General features: G+C 51.1%; 1 protein-coding gene across 2 annotated transcripts in view; it reads right to left on the reverse strand.

Annotated features, from left to right (window-relative positions):
* Positions 1-10,196, reverse strand: part of LOC408294 (protein FAM76A) — a 46,635-nt gene that overhangs the window by 2,654 nt on the left and 33,785 nt on the right. For both annotated transcript variants that reach the window (XR_410423.3, XR_410422.3), the window contains exon 7: positions 1,742-1,912. The gene's annotated coding sequence lies outside the window, so the exon portion shown is untranslated. The remainder of the gene's footprint in view (positions 1-1,741; positions 1,913-10,196) is intronic.

Raw genomic sequence — 10,196 nt, forward strand, 5'->3', positions numbered from 1 at the left:
AAGAAAAATCAAAACACGTTTATTCCCTTCGAATTTAAATCGATCGATCGTTTAAATCGATCTCCAAAAAATCGCACGACCTTCCAAAGGATGATCTCCTCCTCCTCTTGTTCCGTTCTCCGTTAGTCGAGCAAGCAAGCTCAACGAAGAGGGACGGATAGACGGAGGGAGGAGGAGGAGGAGGCGTTCGAATATCGGTGTAGGCATTCGGTGTACTCGCGAATCGCGAGTAAACTCACGCCACTGGAGTGAATCCTCGCGGAGGAAGAGGAGGGAGGGGGGAGGGGGGCTAGGAATACCGAAGAAGGAGAAAAGCCTCGCGTGTCCTCGGTGGAGGGGAGGAGTGGAAATAGCGGCGAGGAGAGAAGGAGAGAGAGAGAGAGAGAGAGAGGGCAAGGCGAGGGAGGACGAAGGATGGCGCGCTGTTGCGAGGTGGTGCGGCGCAAGAGCGAGTGGAGAGGAGGAAGGAGCGGAGGGGAAGGCGGCAGGAAGAAGGACGAAGGAGACGAGGAAGGAGAAGCGAAGGGAAGAGAAGCCGGCCGGCCGGGAGGCAAGTCGAACGAAGACACAAGTTCATATCCAAGGAGATGTGGGACGATGGCCCGGAGTAACCTCCATCAAGGATGGACTTACATCCACCGACCGACCGACCGCCGGGACTCGCTACTATACGCGTCCCATACCTTTCCTTCACCGCCAGTTATGCGAGTCTGGATAATCATCGAGCCGGCCCCGATCCTCCACACCGTCCCCGGGATCGAGCGAAACGCTCCTTGTCCATTTCCTGCTCCCCGCGAGCTCCCCTTCGTTTTCATCGATCGAGAGGAAAGAGAGAGAATCCCGACACCTTCGTAATTGGAAATGCGTATATACGTAGAAGGAGGAGGAAAAAATATATATTTCCCTCCGCGTGGGAAGGATTAATCTCTATTCTTTCAGGGCAGTTTGGTAAGGAGCCCAGGATTATTGGACCTGAAAACGTTGATCGTTTCGTTTGTCGCGACGACGAGTTTGCGGTCGATGTATCCGGACGTGTCGTAACAATCGCGATTCGTTCATTCGATCGTCGAATAAGTATCGTTGCGTTTTGTTCGTGCGATGGCCGGATAATCGCGTCGCCCAGTTCGGTTGAAATGTGGAACAGGAATCGTAGAAAACGAGGGAAATTCTCTGCTCGACGTTTAGACCACCGATCCGTGCTCGGCTCGCTCCAAATTCGCCCGAAACCGCGCAAAGTCGTCGGACGGGAATCGCCGCCGATTCGGCGATGAATAATCGAAAGGAAAGTGTTTGGAATCTCGAGGAGCGATCGAAACGGGACCTCTTAACTTTCGCGTCGTTCAACGAAATCCCGTCTTTTCGATCGATCGTTCGAAATTTAGTTCGATGATCGAGCTCCTCTTCGAGCGTGTATACGTCGAGAGAGAGGAGAAAGAGAGAGAGAGAGAAGCAAAGAGTGGAGGCAGGAGTGGAAACAATTCCGCGCGGCATTCCGCGAGATGGTCACAGGCCGACGAACCCCGGGGAGCGCGCGCTCGGACAGAAACGGACGCGTACGCACACGTGAAAGTAACAGCGGCGGGCCGTTGTGTGCGTGCGTCGTGCACGACTTATGTGCCTGCACCACGTCACATGACTTCGCCTTAACCCAGTGCCGGTGGCAGTTGCCCATGGAACGAGCGCTTTTTGGGTCTAGGTCTATCGAGGGCGTTCACCCCGCTTACGTTGTTAACACACTTACCATACCGCTCGGCGAGGCGCAGCCCAGGCCGCACGACCAGCCTCGCGGCTCGCTTCCACCAGACGAGAAGAGAGTAACGTCTGCCTACGCCGCTATGACCTCCGGCCACGTGGTCAACAGCCTTCACTTTTAATCGCGCTCCGCTCGGATCCGCTCGCGTGTGCCCGCCATCTGAAAAATCAACGGGATCAGTTCTCTCTCCGTTTATTCCCTTCGCCACCGATTCCATCTATCAATATAGGATTCCATTCTTCCTTCCTCTCCTCCGTTGTCGGCGAAATTTTTCGACGCGCGCGGGGGGTCATCGCCCTCTCATCCGGGCGAGATTCCCCATTGTCATCCGCGCGTCCATCTCCTCCTGGCCGAGGCGAGAAAAATTCGTCCTCACCGCCCACGCGCCCCTTTGGAAAGCCCAACTTCGCCTCCAGTGTTCTCCGCAACAATGGGCCGCTAACGTGCTCGCCGCTCGGGAAATTATATCCTCGAATAGATCGGCTCGAATCGATGCGACGGATCGAGGGGGGCGAAATCCTCTCCGTCCATTCTTCGCATTCGCCGCCGCTAATTGGAACTGGTTCCGATCCCCGAATCGAAGAAACGATGGGATTCGTGGCGAACGATCGATAGGAAGGAGGAGGAGGGGAGGAGGATCGATCCTCTTTGCATCGCTTTTATATCCCATTCAAGCGGACGATCGATCGTCCGCTCCTCTCTCGTTTCACCTTCGCTTCGAGCGGTCGCTTAACAGTACATCTTTCGAATGTAAATTCCTCCTCCTCCTCCTCCTCTTCCCTCTCGTGGATCGTGGCCGAGGAGGAGTGACGAAATTCACTCTCACAGCGTGGCGGCTCTCTTTCGCCGCACGCTGTGTACTTTCGTTGGCCATCGAGTGGAAAAGTTCCCTAAACGCAATCGGGACAAAACGACTCCGCGGTTACCGTTATTTCTCGCGCCTGATCGCCCCCCTCGCTACGTTCGAGGCCGAGCCCAGCCAACAGGACAGGGAGGGTGAAAGCCCTACGAGAATACGTTCCGACATGAATGAAGGCCGAGCCTGTTCCGGAAACCGTTATCGTTATCCATGGCCGTTCGACGGCCGGAAGCGATTGTTCGCAAATCGTACACAAACGAATCTCGCTCCGAGATGCGTCTCGGAAAAACAATTGACAAATATTCTTTTATACGAAACAAAAGAATCACATCTCCTTTCATTACGTTAGAGAGATTGAAAGATAAATTGTAAATATCATATCGTATAAATTATATATAATTTATACGATTTCGGTTGACTCGAGTTTTCTCGTTATCGTTGAGGATGAAGATCGCGATGGAAATAGGTGGGATTGGGAAAATCTCGAACGTTGGAAAATTTAATGGCGTCTATTGTCGCGAAGGCTAGGGGAAGGCTCTCTCGTCTCCTCGAGCGTGGCGACTATCGTCGGCCTCGTCTCGTCTCGTATGCGTGCCGCGTGCCGGGTGCCCGATGCACATGCACACGTGCTCCGTGCGCACACGCACACGGGCAGGAACGCTCGCCGCGCCGTTCAGGAACTGCGATGCGTGACCTAGTGCCGTTGCGCCGTTCTACCTTCGAACTAGGTCTTCCTCGTTCCCAACTATGTCCGTACGGCCGGCCAGCGTGCAACGACGACCGAGAATGCACCGGTGCAACGAGACTTGCCCATCTTCTCGACTATGCGCCAGCCCTCCTTCCTTCCTTCCTTCCTTCCTTCCCTCCCTCCTTCCTTCCTTTCTTCCTTCGTCCACGTTTCATTTGGAAGAGAGAAAAGGAAAAGAATCGCCGTTTCCTCGAAATTTCCATTTCACGCACGCAGGTTTCTGTGATACTGGTAACGAGATAACGAGTTGCGCAACGCGTTAATCTTGTTGTGAACAACGCACGTATCTGGATATATTGGCCGGATGACTCGCTGAAAGGCGTAATATATTTTATAACGCGGATCGTGGAAGTTATATATTAGCATTTTATTAGCCTCGTTATCTCCCTCCTAACGTGCCAATGATCCCTGCCAAATCTTAATTCCCAAACTCCGTATCGTTCATCTCTCTCTCTCTTATACGTACGCCGTAAGGAGGCTCTCGTTCGTAAGGGGCCTTTCTTTCGAGGAGCGAGGAGGATAGAGGAGAGAGAGAGAATTGGAAGGAGGGGAGGATTTCGGGTGCCCCCTTACGTAAGCCGACACGTTGTCGCGTTGTTGGAACGGGTGGGAAAGGGGCCCCGTTAGAAGCGGATTTGTTTACGCGCACGAACACCTGCGAGAAATGGACGGAGGAGAATATATCCTGGGTGTTCCTGGTAGGAGCGTTGGCCAGGTATATACGAGAACGAAACGCCGGGTCAACGCCTCGTATACGGAGCAACACACAACTCGCCGACTTTCCGTATATGCCCAGGAACGGTCTGGTGCCGAGATTCGTGGCCGAGCAGGCGAGGAGATAGCGATAAAAACGAATGTGTCACGGGAGAATTCCCTTTTCAAACAAGCGCCCCCGTTCTCACCCTCCTCCTCCTCCCTCTGCATCTCTTCTTAAACAACCCGTTTACGCGCCAAACTAATAACCCATCGGCCGGAAATTAAGTCGAACGAGGTGCAGGAGGAGGAGGTGGTGGTGGTGGAGGAGAAAAGGATCGTTATCGGTGTCGTCGCTCCTTTTCCCAGGAGGGAACCTTCTTCTAACTAAGCCTTCTCCTCTAGAGGCTAGAAGAATTCACGAATATTTTTCTGGGTCACGGTGTTTCCGTTATAATAGTGGCGTCGCCGTCGTCGCGCGCTATGCGACGTACTCACGCACGCACGCACGAAGGTGTTAAAAGGCGCCTTCTTTTTATTATTTTATCATCATCATTATTATTATTATTGTTACTTTTTTCTTTTCGCGCGCGCGCGCGCGCATTGCCGGCAATTTAGATCTTGCGTCACGTAGCGAGCGTTTCCTGTGTGCACACGGTGCGGAGGAGTTGGTCGATCGCGTATCGTGGCTTATGTATGTTGCGCTGCTCGGCCAGTTACGAAATGGCAGGCAGACGAATAATCTCGTCTACGAGATGAACGGGCTTGCTACGTCACCCGTCACCGAGCCGGTTAACGACGAATTCTACGACGAGTTTCGGCGAGTTTCAGGGTCGGGACTTTAACCTCGTCGAGCGTTGAACTCCGTGCAAAAGAGAGAGAGAGAGAGAGAGAGAAAGAAGAAAGGCGCACTCGGTCGGAATAGAGCTGCGGTTCCATTTTCGATCCTCTTTCGAGAATCGAAAGAGGACGTCGATCTCTGTCAAAGTATTGGAAATATTATAATTACGAGCTGGAGGTGGACGTTACGGGGAGGACGCCTTCGCCGGGGATTTTTCCGCGGCGCAAAAAACTTCCGCGTTGCGTGCGTTTTGCATACAATCGGTAACGCGAATCGAACGGTCGAGAGGGAACCGGTTGTTAAAAATGTGATAAACCGGTCGGTCGCCGAAGCGGCGAAAAAAAATCGCTGAACCGTAACCCCGCGATTTTTCGGCCGGTTTCTCGCGGAAAATTTTTTCTTTCCGTTTACCGCTGGATTGGAATCGAAAATTCCAAATTTACTAGAAGGTAAATGTTAATTTTTAATTCAACTCGAATCTGTTCATAAAAGAGATATATATATATGTATAAATATAAGAAAAACGGGAAAAAAGGGAAAGCGCGTTGATAACGCTACTCGATCTGATTTCGTATTCCCAATCGCGGATACTCGATATCCAATGTGATCGAATATCGATTCCAGCGTGAGAGAGAGAGAGAGAGAGAGAGAGAAAGAGAGGGGGAATGTTTGTAAAAGTCATCCTCGAGTCCCTCCGGAGAGCGATGAAAGGCTTGTCAAGTGCGAGGCGTCGATACCGTTCGATTCGCGGTCAAAGCCATCGCTAGGGACAGCCTCGAGGAAGCAGAGCGGTCGTCGACCTCTGAAAATACTCTTACGCATTGTGTGCCACTTCACTTCTGAGCGGTCTCTGAGCGCAAGCGAGGACGAGGAGAACGGCGTCGTAGTCGTCGTAGTCGTAGTCGTCGTCGTGGTCGTCGCCGTCGTCTTCCCTCGCCTCGAGGCGACCGAGGACGAACCACGATGTTTCCGACTCGATGTTACATTATGGCTCACCCTAGGATTCCACGCAGTTCCCTGCCCACTCCTCTCGCCCCTCCCTTCACCACCAACGCCTCCTCCCTTTCCACTTTTTCCACCTCCTCCACCTTCTGCTCCTCTTCTTCTTCTTCTTCTACTATTTCTTCCTCCTCCTCCTCCTTTTCTTTTCTTTTTCTTTCGTTTCTCCTTTCAATCCGCTCGGGCCCCAAAGCTAACAGTACTCCCGATGCCTAGCCTAGACAGACGTTGAGACCGTCAGGGCTGTATGCTGTTCGAATTCTTGGGCCCAAACGAAAACGAATTTGTCGTTGTTGGAATGGCTTAATGGATTCTCTTTCTCTCTCTCTTTTATTCCTTTCTCGGGGAGAAGGTGTTTTATGGTTATTCTCTGGATATTGGAATCGGGAATAATTCGAAGGAATTAAGAGATTCGAAAGAGGAGGCGAGTCGTGTCGAGCGTAATGGCGAATCGTTCGACGAGCGGAATATTATTAGCGAAGGTCGAGACTTGGCTGTGGAGGGACACGGTGTCGAAATTTAAACTCGAGGACGACTCAAGGATGGAGCGTTCGAGCGTCCTCGTCAATTACCTTGATTCCACGGAAGCGGATTAGAATTTCTAAACTTCTCTCGTTGCGAACCAGTCGTTCGCAACCAAGCCAGGTCGACGATGCGGGAAAGGTGTCGGTTAATCACGCTTTTCTCTCGATAATTTTCGTACGAAATACTTCTCTTATCGGAATATTGGGCAGCGTATAAGAATAGCGACAATTACGCGCTCTCCCAAATGTAGGTGAAATAATCTAACGGAACAAACAGTACTTTCTTCTTGCCAAGATTTCGTTCTTACTACCCTTGATATTCATCATTCAAAAAAAGCAACGACCGCTCCTAAGAAATTATATCTATATCGAGCTTGACGAACGAACGTATGGAAAGTGTATCTATGAATCTACGAGCCTAGCCAAAGTTTGTATACACTTTCCCGATTTCGGAGCGTCGAAATGGTCGAGGTAACTAATTATAATCGTTGGAAGGAAGAGCGGCGGCGGTGTAATAATTGAGAGGAGAATCGGAGGCGAGAGAAGAAGTGGAAGAGTGGCATCTGGCCCGATGTAGGTAAAGTTTCTAATGCGAGGTACCGGTGAGGTACACTGCACACGCGTTGTACACACACACACACACACACACGTATATACATATATATACACACACCGTTGGGACAAAACCACTTCCACCTCCGTGGAAAGAAGTAAACTAGTGCATCCCGGTGCGGCGTGCACGCAACCACGATCCAAGAGAGTATTTTCAGGGGTTAACGAACTCGCGGCGGACATCTCTCGAGCAAGCCGTGTCATACTTTGCGATTCACGATCGAGCGCGATCACAACAGAAGGGAAATCGACTGCTATTTTTCTTCCCCGATTCCGAACCGATCGATTCTAATAATCCACGTTCGAAAGTCATCACCATAGCCTGCGTCATCTATTTTTCGCCGATTTCTTTTTTTCTTCAACCTTTTACTTTTCTCTCCCCTGACCACCGTTGCATCGTACGCTTCCTCCCGTCGAGAAAACTTTCCTATCCTATCTGTTAAACGGTGCGTAGTGTTTTGGAGGAGAGAGAGAAAAGAAAACAGATGGAAAAGAGGAAAGAAGGAAGGAAGAAAGGAAGGAAGAAGTTTCTGGTTGTCTATGACATAGATCGGAGAGCAGTACCGCTTCCGGTAGACGCGTCTCTCTCCAAGGATACGGCGCGAGCGGAAACGCGAGTCGGTGGCGGGAAGCGCGAAGGTAAAGGTAAAAAGGTAACGTCGAAGATACGAACGTTAGGCGAGAAAAGTGGCGATTCATCGTTGATCACCGGCGGCTCGGTAACTACGAGCTGGCTAAGTAGTGCAAGCGTAAGAGTGCTCGATGCTAGAGGTCAGTAACCACTCGCGAACGCTCCACTCCGCTCCGTTCCGTTCCGGTTACCCGCTCAGCGCGTAACCACGGCCGATCGCTCTCCTCCTTCGCAGATTCATCGTCCACGAATTCCTTCTTTTTTTTTTCCCCCTCTTCTTCTTCTTCTTTCAATTTCTAGGAAACTCGAATCATCTCGAAATCCGACGAAGAACCCTTCTCGACGATATCATCTTTTCATGGAGACATACATTTCGCGCATTCGACGAATCGATTTCATTCCCTCTTTTACTTTTACCGAGCCTCGAGGACCGAAATCAAAACCGCGAAAACGATAATAATACGCGATAGCAGGTTGATAATCGTACACCCTTTCGACGTATCTCGACGTAATCTCGATCCCGAGAACGAGAGTTGAGAACAACGTTTGCGACAACGCTCGTCCCGGAGACGATTGACATCGATCTATTCCGAACGCTTCGTTTCCCCTCGCGCATTTTAATCTGCCACGCTACTACTTAGAAAACGCGCCACCTTAGACGCGTTCTAGACTCGATAGAAATTCTCGACAATGATGAAGAAGGATGGATTAACAGAGAGAGAAAGAAAGAGAAATAAGTCGAAATTCATTCCCAATTTTTTAATTTGGGGGAATAATTCGGATCGATCTCTCTCGTATTACGTAAAAGCGGCCGACGCGAATCTTATCACCTCCTCGTTATCACCGCCATTTCCTCTACCCTCCTTGTCTCGCGCATCCTTGTCTCCCGATTTCTCTCGAGACGAGAGGAGGAGGAGAAGGAAGAGAGGGGATCTCAGGGAGGAGAGAATAATTCATTCACGGTCATCCTACCCGCGATTCTCGCGCGGAGGAGCAGCTCGTTACTTTCAATCGACTTTCAAATTTACGATTGTACACCGAGGGCAGGGAGGACGGAGGAGGAGACGGAGAGAAGGAGGGAGACGGGAGAGGGAGCAGCACGAAACGTATTATTCGAGGGACGAGGACCTCTTACGCAACGCATTAAAGGTCGATAAATCGACACGGTTGTCCAGGGTCTCGTATTTCTGCCGGGCGGGGACGCGCCGGCATCGGAGACTTTAACGCCCGGAAAGACGATTCACGGTGAACGCACGCGGCGCGCCACTCGCGCTGCCTTCGCTTCTTCTTCTTCTTCTTTTTCCTCCTCGTCTTCTTCCTCTTCCTCTTCCTCTTCTTCCTCCTCTTATCCCCCGTCGGTTCAAATCAATTCACCGAACAAAAGCACGGGCAGTCGAGTCGTATCATCACCGGGCGAAAACCGGATAATGGATAATGGATAATCGAGGTTAGGATGGATGGATGAAAGGTAAGGGAGGGAGATGAAAGGAGAGTAAACTCGTAACGGTAATGAACGATAATTATCGCGCGAAGAAAGGAAGGCGGGGAGATCGATCCGCGAGTTTTTCCATCGGCATCAACATCAGATTCCCCGTCGTTGCTCCTCGGCCGTTAAGAACGAAGCCGAAGAAACGCGAAAAGAAAACGAGTGGCGGCCGATAGCTCGGATTTCCGAAGGTCAGTAACCAGAGAGGCAAGAAACGCGGAAGAGAGGAGAGAGAGAGAGAGAGGTAAAACTGCCCGCTGGGGAGAAGAAAGAAAAGAAAAGAGAAGAAAAGAAAAGAAAAAAAGAAACGGCACGCCGATTAAAATTACATAATTAAACCGATCTTTGGATGCTTCGATTCTTTTCTTCTCTTCTTCTTCTTCTTCTTTTTTTTTTTTTTTTTTGCGTGACTCGAGACCTTCCTCCGGCTTGTCACGCTTCGAGGTTGGAACGCTTTGGAACGAATGGGAAAAAGTGAAACGCCGAGAAAAGTCTAGCACACACACACACAAACACATACACACGCACACATAGGCACACACACGCACACACTCTCTCTCCCTTGGACGGAAGATCGACCCGAAGGAAAATTTTCGAGAGGGCACGATCGCGTCCTTCTTTCTCGACTTTCTTCCTCGAGATCCCGAGATCGAGGAATTCCCTTTTCGAAGGTCTCTCCCCCTCGTCGTGGACGCGTGGAGAGAGAAAGAGAGAGAGATTAGAGAAAGAAGAAAAGGAGCGGGGAGGATGGAGAGGAGGAGGGAGCGGGATGCGTGTACGCCTTGGTCCTTCGGCTTGTATTTTCGGAGGTCAGTAACCAGAAGAGAAGGAAGACACGGTTGCGAGCTCGGCAAGGAGGAGGGAGACGGAAGAAGCGAGGGCCGTACACACGCTGCTTGTGTGTACGGGCAGAGGATGGGAGGAGGAGGAGGGGAGGGAAGGCGCGTGGAGAAAAACAGTGGAGAAAGAGAGCGAGCGAATGAAAAAAGAGGGGCGAGGGGAGGAGGAGGAGGAGGAGGAGGAGGAGGGGCAGAGGAGGAGAAGAGGGAG

The sequence above is a fragment of the Apis mellifera genome, linkage group LG10 (assembly GCF_003254395.2).
Source record: "Apis mellifera strain DH4 linkage group LG10, Amel_HAv3.1, whole genome shotgun sequence".
NCBI classification, from domain to species: domain Eukaryota; kingdom Metazoa; phylum Arthropoda; class Insecta; order Hymenoptera; family Apidae; genus Apis; species Apis mellifera.